The 20,609-nt window shown below is 42.1% G+C and overlaps 2 long non-coding RNA genes across 3 annotated transcripts in view; one reads left to right on the top strand and one right to left on the bottom strand.

Moving 5' to 3' along the window:
- Nucleotides 1-481: 481 nt before the first annotated feature.
- LOC102154358 overlaps nucleotides 482-20,609 on the top strand; it is a 31,008-nt gene continuing 10,880 nt past the window's right edge. The window contains exons 1-3 of one of the 2 annotated variants that reach the window (XR_005355183.1): nucleotides 482-1,735; nucleotides 4,450-4,525; nucleotides 6,565-6,626. This is a non-coding gene — a long non-coding RNA (uncharacterized LOC102154358). The remainder of the gene's footprint in view (nucleotides 1,736-4,449; nucleotides 4,526-6,564; nucleotides 6,627-20,609) is intronic. The other variant, XR_005355182.1, reaches the window with a different exon arrangement.
- Nucleotides 4,375-6,745, bottom strand: LOC111091328. The gene is made up of 2 exons (XR_005355184.1): nucleotides 6,625-6,745; nucleotides 4,375-4,606 (listed from the first exon to the last, which is right to left on the bottom strand). It is a non-coding gene; the product is annotated as an uncharacterized LOC111091328 (long non-coding RNA).

Raw genomic sequence — 20,609 nt, 5'->3', positions numbered from 1 at the left:
GGGCCCGACCGCTCACAGGCTCGGGACGTGGGGCCCGCGGAGACCCCACGACGTCGGAGCCGCCGCCCCGGCCGCCCCGGCCGCCCCGGCCTCCGAGACCTGTCTGCTCCCGCAGAGCGGCCGGCCGTGGCCACTTCCAGGGGCGGAGGCGGGGCCGCCGCGGAGTTCCGTAGCCACCGCGGGCCGGGCTCCGGGCGCCGAGCGAGGGCCGGCGGCAGCGAGGGCGCCGCGGCGTTTGTGCGGACGCGTCACGGCGAGGCGCAGGCCGTACCGCGCGCCGCCCGGGCGTTTCACCCCGCGCCGCCCGGGCGTTTCCCTCCGCGCGCGGACGGCGCTACTTGCAGCCGCGGCCGCTGGGCGCGAGGGGGTGGGGGCGGGGGCGCGGGCGGGGGCGCGGGCGCGGGCGCCGAGCCGTCGGCGTGGGCGCGGCGTCAACCGTCGACCGCAGCCGCTGGAGGGGCCACGGCGGAGCGCGCGGGCGTCCGGGGGGTCCGCCGCTTCCAGGGCTCGCCGCGCGGTCCCGGCCCCCGGAAGGACGCCGGCCCTCAGGTCCTCCTCGGGGCGATAATATGTGGAGCCTCACTTTCGGGCGGCAAGGGAAACAAAGATGACGGCGCTTGGCCCGGTGGCGCGGAGGGCCCGCCCGCCCGCCCGCCGCTATTGTGTGGCCGCCTGACGGAGCAGCAGCGCTATTTTTCTTACTCCCAACGTGGTGATCCGGTGGCAGCAGAGGGACTTACAAGGAGGCTTTGTCTGCAGAAGAGCTGCTGCGACACGGCCTCTCCTGAATGGCCGCCCGGCCGCCTTCCGCGGGCACCGCCCGCAATTTTTTTTTTTTTTCCCATATCAATTAGAGGGGGGAAAAATCTGCATTTTCCTCCCCACCTTTTTCTTCAGATTTGAGCCCCGGTGTCTGCCGCAGGAAAGAGCTGCCACCCGCCTTGACTTTACCTCCTTTATGTTAGTCGTCAGCCACCCGAAAACTGTTGACGTAACCGAGGGCTTTATGGGCCCTTCAGCAGCATCCAGAGCTGTCTCGGGAATAATGAGGAAACGGTGGAGGTGGGCGATGCTCAGGCACACGGAGCGCCCGCGTTTGTTTGGTTGAATCCACCCGGGTGCCTCCGACGCAGGCCCCGGCGGGGGGGGGGGGGGAGGACAGGGAGCTCACAGCCACTTGGGGAGCCAGGGAAGGTGCCAGCGGGAGGAGGAGAGGCAGCTGGGCCCAGGAAGGGCTGGCAGTCCCCCGAGAAGCCCTCCACTGTGGGATTACACAGCAGCCTGTGTAATATTCTATTCACAATATAATAATAGCAGCAAGGTTTGGATTTACAACTCCTTCCTGCTGCTCTCCCATACCCCTCTTTTATTTCTTCACTGCGTTTATAACCACCTGATAACGTCGTGTATTTTTACACATTTATTGGCGTCTCTCCCCACTTGCTACTTGTGTACTGTCGTTCCCTGGAGCCTAGAGCGGTACCTGGCAAAGTACTGGGGGCTTTGCAAATATTTAGTGAAATGGGTGATTTCCAAACAGACGTGACGCGTGACGTAAAGGCCTTGTGAGGGAATCACCAACCCGGAAGCCACGTGACGCCAGGAAAATGGATCTCGTCAAACGTGCGCTTTGCGTCGTGGAGCCGTAATTGATAAGGAATAAGCCAAAAGATAGTCACACCACCATTCCGTTTTCCAAAGAAGAATAGGAAGATAAATGAGCTGGCGCTTTCAGGTTGCTTTCTCTTCTTTCTGGGGCTTGATTTTCTGAGGGAAGCCTACCGAAAACTCTGTGAGGAAGATGGATTCCTGGTAACCCTGGGCACATGCTCACCTCTGAGAGTTTAGGTGGCCTGTCTGATGAGCAAGACATGGGGCTTCGGGACATCGAGAACACATTATACATGTCAATGTTACGTATATATTTTTCTGTCCTGGAGCCTCTCATGTCTATTACACATCTGAAGAGTGTGTTTTACACGAAAATTAGCTGGCTGAATACTTACTACCTGAACGCCCCTTCAAAAATGGCTGATTCATAAATGATGGATTTTTTTAAGAATTTTATTTGAGCGAGTGGGAGAGAGCACTCTCACGTGCCCACAAGAGTGAGGGGAGAGGCAGAAAGAGAGGGATGGGGACAAGCAGACTCTGACGAGTGCCAGCCCCAGGCACGGGACTGGATCTCACATCCCTAAGATTGTGACCTGAGCGAAAACCAAGAGACACTTAACCGAAGGAGCCACCCAGGTGCCCCGGATTGGTTTCCAAGGAAATGAAAATGGAGTGTTTGAGAGTGAAGAGAATCAGAATAACCAACTCCTTTAAGGAATTATCCTGTCTCAACCTCCTTTTCTCTGACACTTTGGTTAGGAAAGGACCACAACCAAACCTTGACTAGGAGAGTTTATAATAACCTGTCAGAGTATACCTGATAGGTTGGAAAACTAAGTTTAAAATCTTATAAGTCAATGCCTCAGTCATCCAGTAATCATGGCATCCTGGTATGCAAAATTGGAGGTATCCTGGAAGATCATTCAACAAATACACTTTATTTATTGAATATTATGTGCTAGGCATTGTTCCAGGTGCTGTAGATATAGCAGTGGGAAGAAAGAAACAGAAATCTCTCCCTTGCTTTATATTGTTCCACTTTCAGGCCCCTTCCATCCTTTCACTGCATCCTTTAAAAATAAAATCCTTTTAAAACCTAAGTTTTGGCCAGAAAAAGTCCATTTCTCAAATTTTCTTTTTATGGCTATAATTTTTGAAAGTTTAAAAATGACTCTCCTGGATTCCTTTAGTTGGCTGTAAGTGAAGATAATTACTATCCAAGCAGCTTTCACCCTTCCATGAGAATGTTTCCTTCACCTAGACTTTACCTGACCATACCAATCTTATAGTAACATACAATAAAACATAATATGGAGAACAGCAATATTAAACAAAATTTTAAAAACAAAAGTATTCCTTTACCAGATTTTATTTTCTTAAGGAATAAACTAAATGCTGATGTGGAAACTCAGAATATAAATGAACAGTAAGATTCTAGTGGAAACTCAGAATATAAATGAACAATAAGGTTCTAGTACCAGAAGGAATCCAAGCCTCTGTTATTATAGTTGTACTAATTCTGCTCTCTTCCACCAATTTCCTCTAAATTTTCTTCCTTTCATTCAGTCTAAAATGCTCACATAAGATCCTGGCTTAACTATGAACTGTGGCCTTCCCCATTTCACATTTAAATGTGTTAAAGTTCAACTTTGCTTAAACATTCCTGAGCTATCCTATATTCCTGCTCATTCTTTTCACCCTAAACTGAAAGCATACCTCCTCTCTGTCCTCCCCATCTTTTCTCATCTCTTCCCCACCCGGAATTGCTCAAGCCTAAGGGTTAGAGTTGTATTCTCCAGCATGCTAGTGATTCTCAACCCTGGTTAGCATGTTAGAATCGCCTGGGAGACCTTAAAAAATACTGGCTTCTTGGGCCTGCCCCGACCAAAGAATTAGAATCCTTGGAAGTAGAGTCCCAACACTCGCATTTTTCTAAAGGTCTTGGAAAATTTGAATGAAAGCCAGTTTGAGAAACAGTGCAGTGGGCAGCTAAGTATCTAAAGCAGTGTTTCTCAAACCTCAGCATTTCAGAATCACCTGAAAGGGCTTGTTCAAACGCAAATCACTAGTTCCTACACCCTGAGTCTGATTCAGTAGATTTGGGGTACGGCCCCAATAATTAGCACTTCTAACTAGTTCACAGATGATGCTACTGCTGCTACCATGATATAATCCCCCCAAACAGGGGCACCATAAAAAAAAAAAAAAAAAAAAAAAAAGAAAAGAAAAGAAAAAAATCAGATTGTATTTGTTATTTCAAACAAAGCGTTGAAGTTAACTATCATGGTGCAAATCAGAAATCAGTAAAGGCTTCTTTACCTTTATTTTATGGTTTACATGATTTTTTATTTAGAATTATATTTGGGGAGAGAGATGGGACTCCCCTAATTTTTTTGTTGCTAGGGGAGGCTTCTAAAAATCTTAAGCCTTATAGTTATTAAGTCCCCCACAGACCAGTGCATCTCTTCCCGTAAACCTCAGCTTTCATCCTTCCATGAGAGCATCTCCTTCACCAGATTTTGCCTGACCATAACAAGTCCTAATGGCCCACAACAAAACATTATATGAAGAAAAGTAAAACATACACACCCCCATACACCCCCCATTCCCCCACCCACCCCCTCACACATCTCTCATTTCTCCCAACAAGAAGCTGTAAGGCAGAAATAGTGTTTATCTTGTCTTCCAGGTGATTGGTGAAAGTATCTTGCATGTTTAATCCTATCACAGAGAACTTGACACACGGAGAGGCTGTCAGAGTTATGGAAATGAAAAGTACTTTTGCTTTTAAAGAACTCTTCCATCTGTTTTGACAGTTTATCTTCTCTCTACCAGCCCAAGACATAGCTTACATGGAGAAAATCAGGTGCATGAAGCTTTCAAACTTGCCCGGAACCATACAGCTCGTTAGGTATGAAGTGAGTGCTCCTAGCTCCCAACTTGGCATTCTTTTCCCTAGAACATGCTGTAAACCAAATGCTAGACAATAGATCTGAAGGGAAGAGAAAAGGAATTTGAGATTTTTTTTAACCTGCAAAAGTGAAATCTAAAAAAAAAACAAAACAAAACAACAACAAAACCAAAACACCTTACAGTTTTCAAGCCCATGTAAGTAACAGGGTTATCATGCAGTTAGCGTTTAGTGCAATTTATGATACTTGAAGAAGAACCATATGAAAAGGGAACAAGACATTATGGATGGACCTCGAGGGCATTATGCTAAGTGAACTAGGTCATGCAGAGAAAGACAAATGTTTTAAGTTCTCACTTCTATATGGAATCTAAAAAAAAAAAAAAAAAAGAGAGAGAAACAAAAAACCCCAACCTCATAAATAGAGAACAAAGTGATAGTTGCTAGAGGTTGTTGGGGGGAGGGCCAAAGTAGATGAAGAGGACCAAGAGGTACAAAGTTCCAGCTATAAAATAAACAAGTCCTAGGGATGTAGTGTACAACACGGCAGCTACAGTTAATCATACTATATTGCACATTTGAAACTTGCTAAGAGAGTAAATCTTAGAAGTTTCCACCACACACACATGCAAATCTGTAACTGTGGTGATGGATGTTAACTAGGCTTATGGTGATCATTTTATTGCATAGGATATACCAATATTGACTCATTATGTTCTACACTTGAAACTAATATAATGTTGTATGCCATTTATACCTCAATTTAAAATGAGAAGAAAAGGGAGTAAGAGAAGTAGAAGTGATTTCAGGTAAAACATTTGTATAGTTGTTGAATAGTTTTGGGGTCTGAAAGAAATCTGATGGATAAAGAAAACAGGGCAGAATACTCGTTTCAGTTAACTACTGTCATTACAAGCCACTCTCCAATTTAGTGGCTGAAACAAAGACCATTTTATTTGCTCACAACTCTGGGAATTCACGCAGGGCTCAGTGAGGATGGCTCTGCTCTATGTGGTCTTGACTAGAATACCTTAACTGGTGCTAGAGATCCAAGGTGGCCTCACCCACATGTCTGGTTCCCCTCCAGATGCCATACCTCTCTCTCTCCCTGTGGTCTCACATAATTTAGTAGCCTAGCTCAAGCATTTTTACATGGTGGCTGTCTTCCAAGGGGATGAAAGGGATCACATAAGCATTACTCTCCCTACATTCTGTTAGCCAAAGCAAGTCGGAGGGCCAGCATGGATTCAAGAGATTGGGAAACAGATCCCACTCTGGATGGGAGAATGATACAGGCACATTACAAAAAAAGATGTGGTTATGCTGAGTGAAAGAAGACTCTTGTGAAAGCATACATTCTGTATGATTCTCTTTATAGTTTTATTTTTTTCAAGATTTGGGGTTTATTTTCTCATGAGAGACATAGATAGGCAGAGACATAGGCAGAGGGAGAAGCAGGCTCCCTCTGGGGGAACTGATGTAGAACTTGATCCCAGGACCCTGGGATCATGACCTGAGCCAAAGGCAGACACTCAACCACTGAGCCACCCAGGTGCCCCTGTATGAGTCTTTTTATATGAAATTCTAGAAAAGGTAAAGTAATCTAGTGTGACAAAAAGCTTCACATGACTGGTTGCCTAGGGCTGGAGGGTGGAGATTGACAGCAAAAGGGCATGGGGGAACCTATTGGAGTGATTGAGATGTCTGCACCTTGATTGTGGTGGTGTATACATAGGTGTATACATTTGTCAAAATGTGTGCATTTTAGTATAATTATTAGGTAAATTATTTTTTGAAGGGCAGGAAATAGGAAGTAGAAGGGACTGTTGTGATTATCTTTCGATATCATCTAGTGTACATAAAAATTTGTACCTGAAAGAACCTTTGAAGATCATCTGGTCCAGTGTCTTCATTTTACAGATAAAGGAAAGTGAGGCCCAGAAAGAGGAAATTGCCAAAGGATACTCTGCTAGTTAGTGACAAAACCAGGATTGGAACCCAGACTTCTGACCACAGGCTTCCTATCACTTCTCCCACAGCCTCTTAGAAGACTGGCGAAAAGGATACCCTGGGCCAGTGTTTCCCTGAGATTCACTTACATGTGAGTATGTCTGGAAATGAGGGCTGGACCACGAGAGCTGTCAATATCCCTTAGCACACTAGAAGTTTCAAGGGTCCAGTAGTCAGTGTGAAAAGTCAAGAGCAAGAGTTCTGTGTTCTGTTTCTAGTTCTGAGAGACTATGGATGATTCCTGTAACTATTCCATAACAATGTTCTGCTATAAAGGTGAATGGAACAATATTTATAAATAGAACTGAACATTGTGGTGGGGGGCAATCTATGCCACAGCACCTGTTGTCTGCTGTGCTATCTTTGGGTTATCTAAGAGGATATTGGTGGGAAATGACAAGGAGAGCTATGGAACTACTGAAACATTATTATTTATTTAGATTTTTCTAAATTAACAAGCACACCTTTCAGGCTGAGGTAATAGTTATTGCTAGCTTTCATAAAGTGCTTCCTAGAGTAAGATCAAGTTGAAATAATAACACACAGTATTGCAATTTATAGTAATATGCAAACGTCAAAATAGACTTAGAAAATTTGAAAAATGAATATAATCCATTCTTTATCTTTAGTATACTGTTTTTTGCCCAGAAAAAAAAAAAATGACTTTGAGCCTTGTCCAAAGTGTCCCAGACATTTATCAGATGTGTTCATCTGATAATGCCCAGTATTATTAAGTAATACCCTGCTGATCTCAGGCAATTATGCAGAGAACTATGGACTTCAACTATGGATGGAATCTAAGCTTTTCACTAAAGTCACTTTTGAAATTAGTTACCAAAACGCTAAAAAAAAAAAAAAAAAAAAAAGAATGATTCAGCAATGAAAGTTTGTTTTTTGTTTTGTTTTGTTTTGTTTTGTTTTTTTAGAACATCACTTTGATAGATTTCTGAAGCTTAGATTTTTCTTCATTTTAGTTTTGGTGGTTGTTACTTCCCATTTTTCTGATACCTATATCTTTTTTAGGTGGTTTATTTTTATTTTTATTTTATTTTAATTCCAGTGTAGTTTGCATACAGTCATATTGTTTCAAGTGTACAATATAGTGATTCAACATTTCCATACATCACCCAGTGCTCATCAAGATAAGTGTACTCTTAAGCCCCTTCACCTATTTCACCCATCCCCCACCCACCTCCCCTCTGGTAACCATCTGTTTGTTCTCTATAGGTAAGAATCTGTTTTTTGTTTTGTATCCCACCCCCCCCCCTTTGTTCTCTGTTTTGTTTCTTAAATCCCACATCTGAGTGAAATCACATGGTATTTGTCTTTCTCTGATTTATTTTGCTTAGCTTTATACTCTGTAGCTCCAGCCATGTAGCTGTCCAGTTTTCCCAACACCGTTTGTTGCAGAGACTATCTTTTTGCCATTGCATATGCTTGCCCCCTTTATCAAAGACTAATTGACTATATAATTGTGAGTTTATTTCTGGGTTTTCTATCTTGTTCCATTGACCTCTGTGTCTATTTTTGTGCCAGTACTGTACCGTTTTGATGACTATTATGATGGCTTCATAATAGAACTTGAAGTTCAGAATTGTAACACCTCCAGTTTCATTTTTCTTTTTCTAGATTGCTTTGGTTATTTGGGGCCTTTTGTGGTTCCATACAAATTTTAGGATTATTTGTTCTAGTTTTGTGGAAAATGCTGTTGGTATTTTAATAGGGGTTGCATTAAATGTGTAGCTTGCTTTGGGTAGTATAGACATTTTATTTTATTTTATTTTTAATTTTATTTATTTATTTATTTATGATAGTCACAGAGAGAGAGAGAGAGAGAGAGAGAGGCAGAGACACAGGCAGAGGGAGAAGCAGGCTCCATGCACCGGGAGCCCGACGTGGGATTCGATCCCGGGTCTCCAGGATCGCGCCCTGGGCCAAAGGCAGGCGCCAAACCGCTGCGCCACCCAGGGATCCCAGTATAGACATTTTAACAAATTTTTCTTCCAATCCATGAGCATGGAATGCCTTTCCTTTCTTTCTTTCTTTCTTTTTTTTTTTTTTTCTTTTTGGAATGCCTTTCCATTTCTTTGTGACTTCAATTTCTTTCATCAGGGTTTTCTAGTACCTAGATCTTAAAAATTACTATATGGTAAGTATTTTATTAAGTGAAGAAATACTGCTCTGCATCTTAAAATTGTGGTTTCTGTCTCAAAGCTGCTGATTGGAATGTGCCTGTTCTTTCACAAACTTGAAATGCAGTTTCAGAATAACTCTTCTGTTCCAATACTAATGCCATGTGGAAAGTGAGGCATTTATGGAAACCATTCAAACCAAAGAAGTATACTCTTGTTTGGGTTACCCCAGCTGGGCAGTGCTTTGGTTCTGAACTGATTCCCCTTGTAGTAAGTTGAGTTAAAGAGGGCAAAGCAATATGGGATATAAGGAAATTAGCCTAGGGCTCTCTTAGAGTTTAACCTTCAGCAATCCTATGAAACTTACTTTGGTCTAAGCCAGATATTTTTTAAAAGATTTTATTTACTTATTCAAGAGAGAGAGAGAGAGAGAGAGATGCAGAGACATAGGCAGAGGGAGAAGCAGGCTCCACGCAGGGAGCCCGATGCAGGACTTGATCCTGTGACTCCAGGATCACGCCCTGAGCCAAAGGTAGGCGCTAAACCACTGAGCATCCCAGGGATCCCCTAAGCCAGATATTTTCAACTGCAGATCTTTTTAAAAAATTACATTTCCACTTCATGGCTACCATGTTTTGAAATATCTGGACTACACAATACGTAGTATTATTGTCCAGAACCTCTGTAGCCTTTACTCAGATATGCGGCACCCATTTTGTTCAATTTTTATCAGTGGCATTGGGAAGCCCAAACAGATTTCTGGTACTACCTTAGGAACTCAGAAACCCAGCATGGCATGAAACTCACAAGGACGATGAATCAGAACTTTTGGATCTACATCCCTGCCAACCTGGCTCTCACTCCCCCCCGCCCCCCATCACTGCTGTCCTGGAATTGATGGCTGTTTTAATTGCCTCCTATTCATGCCATTGGTGAAGGAGGGATTACCATCCTAGGGTTTTGGGGAAGGCCAAATACACATCTGACACTGGACAGATGAGACTGAGAGCAAGTTATTAGTCATTCATACAGATGACCAGAGAGGAAGACACCACATACAGGGTCAGTCTGCACTTGGGAACAGAATGAACTTGTTAGGGGCAAACTTGTTTGTAGTTTCAAGAGGGCAGGGTGCCCCTGGTTCCTCTGGGAGGAGGTTTTTGGCTTGTTTGAATTTCGAGGGCTGGGATGGGAACTGAAACCCATTACTCAGGGATAAACAGGAGTGGCACCTGATCGGTTTGATAGGGAGGGTTGTTTGGCCGGGGCACTTTTTCCTCTGGAGTAGGGTAGGAAGGAGAACTTGCATTTAGGCCATTTATGATTTTGCAGTTTTCCTTAGATGTCAAGACATAAATAAGATTGGGTCTTACTTTTAGGCCTTATGCCACAATAGTAAAGTCAGGACATTATTTCTAGATCACTATCTATAATATCCTCTTATAACTGGGAGAAAAAAAAGAGTGAGGCAAAGGATGCACACTTTTCTAGTTAATACTTCCAATTAGTCACATAGCAAATGTTTACTGAATATTTCTGTGTGCCAGAACTAGACCAGGCATGTGACTAATAGTGGAATGGATCACAATCCCTATACCGAAAGAGGTAAATGGAACAGAAATGGAGAATATAAGCAGATGGTCACCATACAGAGTGATGGACACAGGAACAAAGATTTGTGCATGTGCTGTGAGAGCACAGGGGTGGAAGCAGTTCATCCAGGCTAGACAGAGTGGAAGGCTCCAGAAGGCCTAGAGCTGGCCTTAAAGAATGAGTAGGAGTTGGCCAATCAGAGAAGGGAGAGATATGAGTACCACATGAGAGGGATCAGCATGATCATGGATGGAAATGATCACAAAGTGTCAAAATAAAATAAAAACAGGGAAGCAAACCATAAGAGACTCTTGACAATAGAGAACAAACAGGGTTGCTGGAGGAGGGGGCGGTGGTGGGGTGGGGTGGGATGTGCTAAATAGGTGATGGACATTAAGGAGAGAATTTGTGATGAGCATTGAGTTTTATACATAAGTGGTGAGTCACTAAATTCTACTCCTGAAACTAATGCTGCATTATATGTTAACTAACTTGAATTTAAGTAAAACCTTGGAAGGAAAAAATAATAAAAATTTTTTTAAATGATGAGAAAAAAAAATGTCGGATAGTCCACCGAGGGTTAGGGATGGGGGATCACATGTGGTTAGCATAGGAACAGGGGTGGGGATTCACACTGTGTCAGAGACAGCCTGGGATAGTCAGGAACATTATACCAGGAAGGCTGTCCTGGGAGCTTTCTGCTTCAATCACTCTCCACTCCATTCATCAGTTCTTTCTTCCCTAGCGTCTTCTCATATTGGCAGAATCAGACTCTGCTCTGATATTAATGGGGTGGTGCGAAGGAGGCAGCAGGAGGAAATGAGAGAGATGAGAGGAGATGAAAACAGTGTGCTAAGGGGGCTGAGGAAATGATAAGAATAAACTTCACTCACCTGACCCTCAAAGCCAGCCTCGAAATATGTGTGTAAAATATTACACCCATGACTGAAATTGCCAAAAGCCCCAGACACAGGCCAGTCTGCTGGGCACTGCCCAGAGTTGTCATGAGGGCTCAGATCCCCTGACCTCTTATCTCCTCTTATTCCTTCTCTGCTGCTCTTGGAATCTTCTCCATATACTGCTCCTTTTCCCCTTGGGCAAGACCATCAACTCTGTAAAAGCCACCAATTTCTCTAGACACTGAGAAGGAAGGAGCTAGCAGCTGGTTTTCCTGAAGTAGAAATGGGGGAGAGTGAGTTAAAGATGTTTTTTTTTTTTTGAGTTAAAGATGTTTTATGTAGTTCAGCAACACAGCTATCAGTGTTCCTACCTTAGACAGGTAGAGCTTTGAGTTGTACTTATTTTCTCATACAATTTTCTGCCTTCACCCATGCTGATCTCTTAGAGTAGAAATTGCCTCCTCTTCCTCTTTTCCTATGTTCTCATCTGGAAAACCCCTACTCAACTTTCAAAACCCAGTTCAAAAGGCACCTCCTCAAAAAGCCTCCCTGGGTGAGCTAGTTGCTACCTCTTTGGGGTTTCCTTAGCAGATATTTTACACTTTTTAAAAACACTGAACACATTGATTAAAATTCTGTTTGCATGCATTTCCTTCACTCTTATCTAAATTCCTGAGGCATCTTTGTTTACATGGCAGCCAGCAAGAGTGGACACATAGCAGGTATTTAGTAACACTTGAATGAATAAAGGGGGACAAAAGCCAAAGAAAACACTTAAAAAATCATACGTATGGATCAAGCTTCCAACTACCAATTTACAGAAAATAGAGTACAGAAAAAGATGCTAAATGCCATCCAGTATACAATTAGCAAAATCCTGAGAGACGAAACTCTAGGACAAGCAACCCAGTTTTTTGAAAAATAAACTTCAAAGTGGGGAGAAGAGAGATGGAGGAGGACCAGTAATTTAAAAGAGACTTAGAAGATTAATCAGTCAATTGCAAAGCATGGATTTTATTTGGATCTTGATTTTTTAAAATATTAAATTATGATATGTATGAGACTTTGGAAATTTGATCATTGACTACATATTTGATGACTTTAAGGGCTGATTACTAATTGTTTTAGATGTGATAATGGTGTTGTGTTTGTCTGGAAAGAGAGTAGACTATATTTTTTAAAGATTTTATTTATTCAAAGGAGACACAGGCAAGCAGAGGCATAGGCAGAGGGAGAAGCAGGCTCCCTCCGAGGAGCCCAATGTGGGACTCAATCATAGGACCCCAAGATCATAACCTGAGCCAAAGGCAGATGCTCAACCACTGAGTCACCCAGGCCCCCTACATTACACTTTAGAGATAAGTGCTGAAATGTTTATAGGTAAGATTATGTAATGTTTGGAATTCCCTTCAAAATACTATAGGAGGGAGGAAGTGGATGACAGTGTGAATGGGGCAGGGTTAGCCATGAGGTTGGTGGTTGCTGAAGCTGAGCAGTGGATTCAGAAAGAATTACCATACACATATTTTTATGTATGCTTGAAATTTTTATTGCATTGTTTACAAATAATAGGCAAAAAGTAAAACCTTTTATGTTTCACGTTCACATTTTATGTGAATTTATTTTAAAATACTCTATCATCTATCTATCTATCTATCTATCTATCTATCTATCTATCTATCATCTATTTAGAGAGGGGAGTGCAGAGAGAATCTCAAACGGACTTGGCACTGAGTGTGGAGCAAGAGCCCCATGTGGAGCTCTATCTCCTGACCCTGAGATCATGACATGAGCTGAAATCAAGTCAGATGCTTAACTGAATGAGCCACCCGGGTGCCCCATATGGTACAATAGCTATTTTAATAACAGAATTAAAATGATTGCTCCTCACCTCAATGTGAAAAGTTTTAAAATTTAATGCCTGCATATGTGTAGTTTTATTACTTGTTGGTGCCAGAATATTTTTCAAAGGAACATATTTATTTTAAAAAAATCGGGGCAAGGCTCCGGGGTGGCTCAGTCATTTAAGCATCTACCTTCAGCTCAAGTTATGATCTCTGAGTCCCAAGATCCAGACCTGATTTGGGCTCCCTGCTCACCATGGAATCTGCTTCTCTCTCTTCATCTGCTTGTGTGCTCTCTCTCTCTCTCTCTTGCTTGCTCACTCACTCTCTCTCTAATAAATAAGTAAAATCTTAAAAGAAAAGGGAGGTATGTCAGTGGCTTAGTCAGTTAAGCATCCAACTCTTGGTTTTGGCTCAGGTCCTGTTCTCATGGGTTGTGAGACTGAACCCCATTTTGGGCTCTGTGCTCAGCAGGAATCTGCTTAAGATTCTCTCTTCCTCTCCCTCTACCCCTTCTCCTCCCAAATAATGAAATCTTTTAAAAAATAAAAAACTAAGAAACCAATTAGAAAAGAGTCTTAATATTTAGAAATTCACTCTTTTAGTCAATGTGTAGAAACACATGTTTTTTCAAAGGGATATCTGTAGTGGTAACAGCCGAATCTATCAACTAGTAAGCTCAAGTATTTTAATATTATTACCAGTTGCAGACAGTTTTTAGGTGCCAAGCAAATTTGGGGAAATGTTTTCCAAGCAGAGTCACCAACAACATTTGCAATCAATAGATTCTGAAGTTTGTTCACTTCCACAAAGTCCAAAGTTCCATGAGTTAAACAGTGAGTTTCCAAGGGTGCTTATCACTATGGTTAAACAAGGTGTGGTGATTCCCATATGAGCAGTGCTTTTGAAAAAACATAAACTTAATTTAATCAGTTTGCACAATATTGGTTACTTAGAATATTTTATTATCTGTATCTTCAAATAACATTACCTTAGAGGGTTTTTTAAATGGTAAATATCTTCAAAAATCTAAAGTTACATATCAAAACTCTTATTTTCCTTTGTCAGACTTGCCCAATGTAATCTCAGGATGAAGAGTCACTATCCTGCACCCCCAAAACCCAGATATATCTCACCCTGTGATATATGAATACTGAATCAGTTTGTCCTTGGAACTGATGGTTGCTACTAAATGTGTGCATTTAATTGATATAGCAATGTTAGTTATATGCTATATATAGTTTAATTAAACTATATATAGTTTAATTAAAATATTTGTTTTAAATATACCTGAGATTTTTTTTAAAGGTGTGTGTGAGTGTAGCTGCCTGACTTTCCCTGGGCATAAAGCTGTGGCCTTATCCATGGGATCAGCACAGCTTCATCAGAAATGAGGCATCTCATTCAAACTGCTTTATGATCTGACTAGTATGATGGTTAATTTTATGTGTCAACTTGACTGGGTATGAGGTGCCAGATACTTGGTTAAACATTATTTGGGGTGTGTCTATGAGGGTGTTTCTAGATTAGCATTTGAATCTTAGACTGAGTAAAACAAATGGCCTTCCCCACTATGAGTAGGCCTCATGATCCACTGAAGATCTGAATAGAACAAAAAGGAAGGACAAGAAAGAATTTTCTCTCTGATAGACTGACTTTGAGTTGGGAGATTGGTCTTTTCCTGCCTTCAGACTTGGAATCAGACTGGTAGTACACCATTGGGTCTCCTGGGTGGAGAGCCAATTAGTTAATTGTGTGAGCCAGCTGGTTATGACAAATTTACAACCCCCCCCCCCTGCCATCTCTTCCTCTCTTTCTATCTCTTTCTCTGTTTATATCCTATTGTTTTTTTTGGAGGATCCAGACTAATACAAGTGAGATGTTAAATTATAGCTAATAATATTATCTATTGCTTATTGTATGCCCAATGTCTGCCAGGGGCAGTACTAAATATTTTTACACAAGTTAATCTAATTTAATCTTCAGAGAACCAGTTGAAGACACTAAAGCTCAGGGAGCTATGATTTTGCAGCTAGAAGTTTCAAAAATTAGTCTGTTGAACTCTAAACCCTAGGTGTGTTCCCATAGGTGTTACACCAGGTAAGGAGGGCCAATAGTGTCAGGAAAGTAGATTTGTGTTTAATGAGTTCTTGTGGTAAAAGTTTGTAAGCATTCAGAGTTACTGAGGAGCAGTACCCTAGAGATACAGAGAAAACCATGAAGGCAACAGGCCCAGTAATGTAGGACTAGCCCAAGACCCCCCAAGGAAGTCTTAAGCAGAAAGTATTTAGCATTCAAAATACTAAGCCAAAAAATTAACTCACTTTAGGGTGAGAGTCTGAATTTTCAAAGAAAGGAAACTCACTTTTATGGAGGTGGAAAGTGAGTAGGTGAAACCATTGGAAATTTTGCCTCACTGTTTCTAGCACCTGCTCCTCTATGCCTAGATGTGTAGCACCTCCCTGTTTCAGTTCCTCCCTGATCCAGTTTGCTGTGCCCAGTGTGGCTGGCTGCCAGAGACACCCTTCCAAGGCATCAAGGGAATTACTGTAAACTGTGTGAGGGCAGGTCCTGGGTTCCTGATAAGGCTCCAACATGGGAGCCCCTAAGCAAATATTTGTGAACTGTTTCAGGGATTAGAGTGTGTGACATTCATGGGAGCATCCTCAGTAAGAACTAGGTCCCTTTCCATCATCTTCCCTTTTTCTCATTTCTGAAGGAGCTCAGCCAGGAATGTGTGGGGCCTACAGGGACTGTTATGCGTTACCAGTCCCCACAGACTGACAGACCTGGCCCAGTGCAAGGACAGGCTTATTGGCCTTCCCCAATATCATCACTCACAAGATTCTTTTTTTCTTTTTTTTAAAAAGCTATTTATTTATCCATGAGAGACACACAGAGAGATGCAGAGATATAGGCAGAGGAGAAGCAGGCTCCCTGAAGAGAGCCTGATACAGGACTCGATCCCAGGACCCCAAGATCATGACCTGAGCCAAAGGCAGATGCTCAACCACTGAGCCACCCAGGTGCCCCTCTTAAAGTGTTTAGTGGGAAAATAGCTAAAATTAGAAAGGAATGTAATATCAAAGGTTGGTGAGAATGTAGAGCAACTGGAATGATCATACTCTGCTGGTAGGAGTATAAAGTAGTCCAATCACTTTGGAAAACTGGGAATATCTACTAAAGCTAAACACATACAAGTCCTATACCTTGAGGCTCAGCAATTCTACTGCTAGGCATAGAGCCCACAAAAAGGTATAGGCATGTACTAGAATCCTCATAGCAGCACTATTCTATTGGCTTTAGACCAGAAGCAATCAAAATGTCTACCAACAGGAGAGTGGATAAAAACATTGTAGCACATTTATACAAGGGGATACTACACAGCAACAACAGGAAACTATAGCTGTATGAGACAGGATACATGGATGTCACATGGTGGGCAAAAAAAGTCAGGAACAAGAGGGTCCACACCATATGATTCCATTTCCGTAAAAATAGGTGTTTATCTTAAAAGAGAACATTTTCTAAAGGTGAAGTAGCCTATGGTGTTAGAAATCAGGATTGGAGTTATGTGGAGGCTGTACTGGGCATGATAGGGCCCTGTGTATTGGGAATGTTCAGCTTCTTCATAAAGCTGTTCCTTACACGGGTTTGTACACTTTGAGAAAATTCATCAAGCTGTGTGCACTTGCGATTGGTATGCTTTTCTGGATGTATGTTACACATAAATACAACTTGCCAAAAAAATGCAGTGAGTGAAACTTCTCTATTAAAGAAAGTCTTTAAAGTCATGAGTTAAAAATAAATAAATAAATAAAGTCATGAGTTAACTCTGACATTGTTTCTTTACTGGGAGAAGTGAACTAAATTCTGAAATCTTGTAGCACTTATGATATACAAATATCATGATGCTTATCTGTGTTATTAGAAATGATTAGTCTCAAATTTTTTTGTAGATAGTAATTGTTGGTTTAGAAAGGAACTCATTTGCTAACATTTTTATAAGCAGCATTTAGTGAGAAGCATGTGAGTTTCAGCTGCCTGAAGCTGCTTTTATAGTTTTACTTCCTTAGAACAAAACTGATTGCCACTTTGTGAAGGAATGGTAAATAGGCCGATTTCTAAAGGCAAGTAACTGATCATTTTTGATCTTTCAGTTTGCTAATAAAATATAACATGGGAAATTTAAAAATTCCTGGCATCAGAGTGAAATTATAATATACAATTTAAAATCACAAGTAAACTGATACCAAATGTGTTCCCTGACACTATAAGCCTCAGGAAGCAAACATACATTTTGACGTTCATACCAATATAACATGCATCACAGGTGCTCAAAGGGATCTGTGAGGAGTATCTGGTATCTGGGTGGCTCAGTCGGTTAAGTGTCTGCCTTCAGCTCAGGTCATGATCCCTGGTTCTGGGATCGAACCCCCCATCAGGCTCCCTGCTCAGCAGGGATCCAGCATTTCCCTCTCCCTCTGCCTGCCGCTCCCCTTGCTTGTGCTCTCTCTGTGTCAAATAAACAAGTAAAAATCTTTAAAAAAGGGGGGGGGGGTGAGGGATTTGTGACTGTAATGCAATAGGATCAGTAATGCTTTAAATTCAGACTCTAAGCATACACTGTTGCATGCTAAGTGCAAATCAATATGCTAAGTGTTAAGTGAAAATGGCCAAATGCTGTAGTAACTTAAACAGAGTTAGCACTTTAGTCCAGCTCATTTAAATACTGTTCCTTTCCCACCAAGTTGAACCATAAATGTGTTTTCAGAAGCTGATTTCTTTCTTCCCTGCACTTTCTCCTGCACATTCTCCTCCTTGGATATTTTGTGGACTAGATTCCAAGTCAACTTTTTAAAAGGGATCTCCTTTTAGCTCAATATTTCCAGAACCCTTAGTATGTTCTTTCTTTGGGGTCTTGTAAAATAGTACTAGCAGGGATAGTAACCACCACAACAATAAAAATAATAGCTAATGTTTACATGATGTTTTCTATGTATGAAGAACTTGAGTTAGTCAGTTTGGGCTGCTCTAACAGAATAAATATCCAGGGGTGCCTGGGTGGCTCAGTTGTTTCAATGTCTGCCTTCAATTCAGGTCACTGCATGTTCTGCTGCCTACTCAGCAGGGAGTCTGCTTCTCCTTTCCCTTTGCCTCTCCCCAGCTTCTGTTAGCTCTCTCTCTCTCTCTTTCTTAAATAAATAAATAAAAACCTTAAAAAAAAAGAATAAATACCATCGACTGGGCAGCTTAAACAGATAACATTTATTTGTTACAGTTCTGGAGTCTAGTAAGTCAGGATCCAGGTGCTGACAGATCTGGTATCTGGTGAGGTCCTTTCCTGGTGCGCAGATAGCTGATTTTTTGTTGTATTCTCACATGACAAAGAGCAGAGAGAGAAAACAAACTCTTTTTTTTTTTTTTTTTTTTGAGGGCACTAATTCCATTCACAAGAACTCCACCCTCATGACCTAATTATCCCCCCAAATCCCCACCTCCAAATACTATCATACTGGAGGTTAGGATTTCAACATATTGGGGCACCTTGGTAGCTCAGCAGTTGAGCATCTGCCTTTGGCTCAGATTGTGATCCCAGGGTCCCAGAATTGAGTCCCACATCAGGCTCCTCTCGGGGAGCCTACTTCTTTCTCTGCTTATGTCTCAGCCTCTCTCTCTGTTTCTCATGAATAAATAAAATATTTTTTAAAAAAGGATTTCAACATATGAACTTTGGGAGGATACAAACATTTGGTCCATACAGAACTGCAGTAGGTATTTTCTATATAGTAAATCATTTAATCCTGCCAACAACTCAGGTAATTATTAAAACTATCATCCTCATTGTTCTGTCTCATAGGGAAGAAAACTGAGGCATAGATTGGTGAGATTTTCCTGAGGCCACGTAGCTAGTAGGGGAGGGTGTCAGGATCCTGGGTCTGGGCAGTGATCCTCAACCTTGATTATACTTTGGATTCACCTGGGAACTTTTAAAACTCTGATGCCTGGTTTTCATCTGAGGTATGCTCCAGCCCCAATTCCAGATTCCAGTTTAATTGGTCAGAGGGGGATCCCTGGGTGGCACAGCGGTTTGGCACCTGCCTTTGGCCCAGGGCGCGATCCTGGAGACCCGGGATCGAATCCCATGTCGGGCTCCCGGTGCATGGAGCCTGCTTCTCCCTCTGCCTATGTCTCTGCCTCTCTCTCTCTCTCTCTCTCTCTCTCTCTCTGTATGACTATCATAAATAAATAAAAAAAATTAAAAAAATATTATAATTGGTCAGAGGTATTTTAAATGTACTTGGGCAATTCTGAATTGCTGCCAGGGTTAGGGCCTCTGGTCTGGGGCCTGGCATCTTAGCATCAATGCAGTCATGAGAAGTTCCTATGACTTTCCCCACTGGGCAAGAAACTGGTTAAAAGGACAGTCAGTGGGAGGAGAAATCTTGTGAATTAAATGATGACAACCGAGGGGCATTTAGCTAGCTATAGGGTTTTAGGCAAATATTCCAGGACTTAGTTTTTTCCTCTGCAAAGCAAAGGGTTGGAATTGAATGATTTCCTGGTTCCTTCCAGTGCTATGAGTCTATGAAATCAATATATTAAGCCCTTGACTATCCATGAGTGGATGATCCATGGAAAATGTTTAATCCAAGGACTAGCTTCCTTCAGTCAACTTTCTTATCAATTGGTGTATGCCCAAGGAAAGCACATCAATTTTATTTTTGGCCTACACAGAACATAATGAGGAAGGAAAGAATCACGTGTGTTTGCATATGTGTACATGTGAAAACCATTCAAAAGATAAATTAAATGATTTGGAGGGATTATCTGCTGTTTTGGATTATCCACATCACTGCCCCCTCCAATAGCGTTGATAATTGAAAGTTGCCCGTACTCTGATTGCTGACAGCTGAAGGATCCATGTTGCCAAGGAAGCTGTGGCTGTATGCCAAGTAACAACCTGATTAATTATCCTTTTCTTTATGCTGTCTCAGCTCTCCATGCTCTTCCCTCCCCAGAGTAGTGTCCAGTTTCAGGAGCATGGAAGAAAACAAGTCCCCTAAATGAACATTCCCTCTGTCCCGAGGCAGAAAATACATTAGAGTGACTTTTCAGATCTCCTCAGGTCCTTTGCTCATGCCCCACTTGTTGATTATCACAAATACACTGAACCAAAGAGGGTCGGTCTAGTCACCCTGGCTTTCCACAAGAAGGGTTTTGGCAAAAACGCTCTTGCTCCTTTAATCTGATGCATATGGAGGTGGCCCAAAAGAGTATGTCAGAGGCTCCAAGATAAGAACATGCTACCATGGCCGAGAGGCTAAGCCTTATCCTCGGTGGCTTTATGCTGACTGCACCTTAAGGAGTCATTATCTTCAGTGTTTAGCCTGGAGTGCCATTTGGAGTTCTGACAGCATTTTCTAAAAGCAGTTTTAAACAACTGGCTTCCACAAGGTTTTTTTTTTTTTTTTTTTTAAGATTTTATTATTTCATGAAAGACACACACAGAGCGAGAGGCAGAGACACAGGCAGAGAGAGAAGTAGGCTCCCCTCAAGGAGCCCAATGTGGGACTCGATTCCAGACCCCGAAGGCAGACGCTCA

The sequence above is a fragment of the Canis lupus genome, chromosome 2 (genome assembly GCF_011100685.1).
Source record: "Canis lupus familiaris isolate Mischka breed German Shepherd chromosome 2, alternate assembly UU_Cfam_GSD_1.0, whole genome shotgun sequence".
Classification (NCBI taxonomy): Eukaryota; Metazoa; Chordata; class Mammalia; order Carnivora; family Canidae; genus Canis; species Canis lupus.
This window is presented reverse-complemented; position numbering and strand designations above follow the sequence as displayed.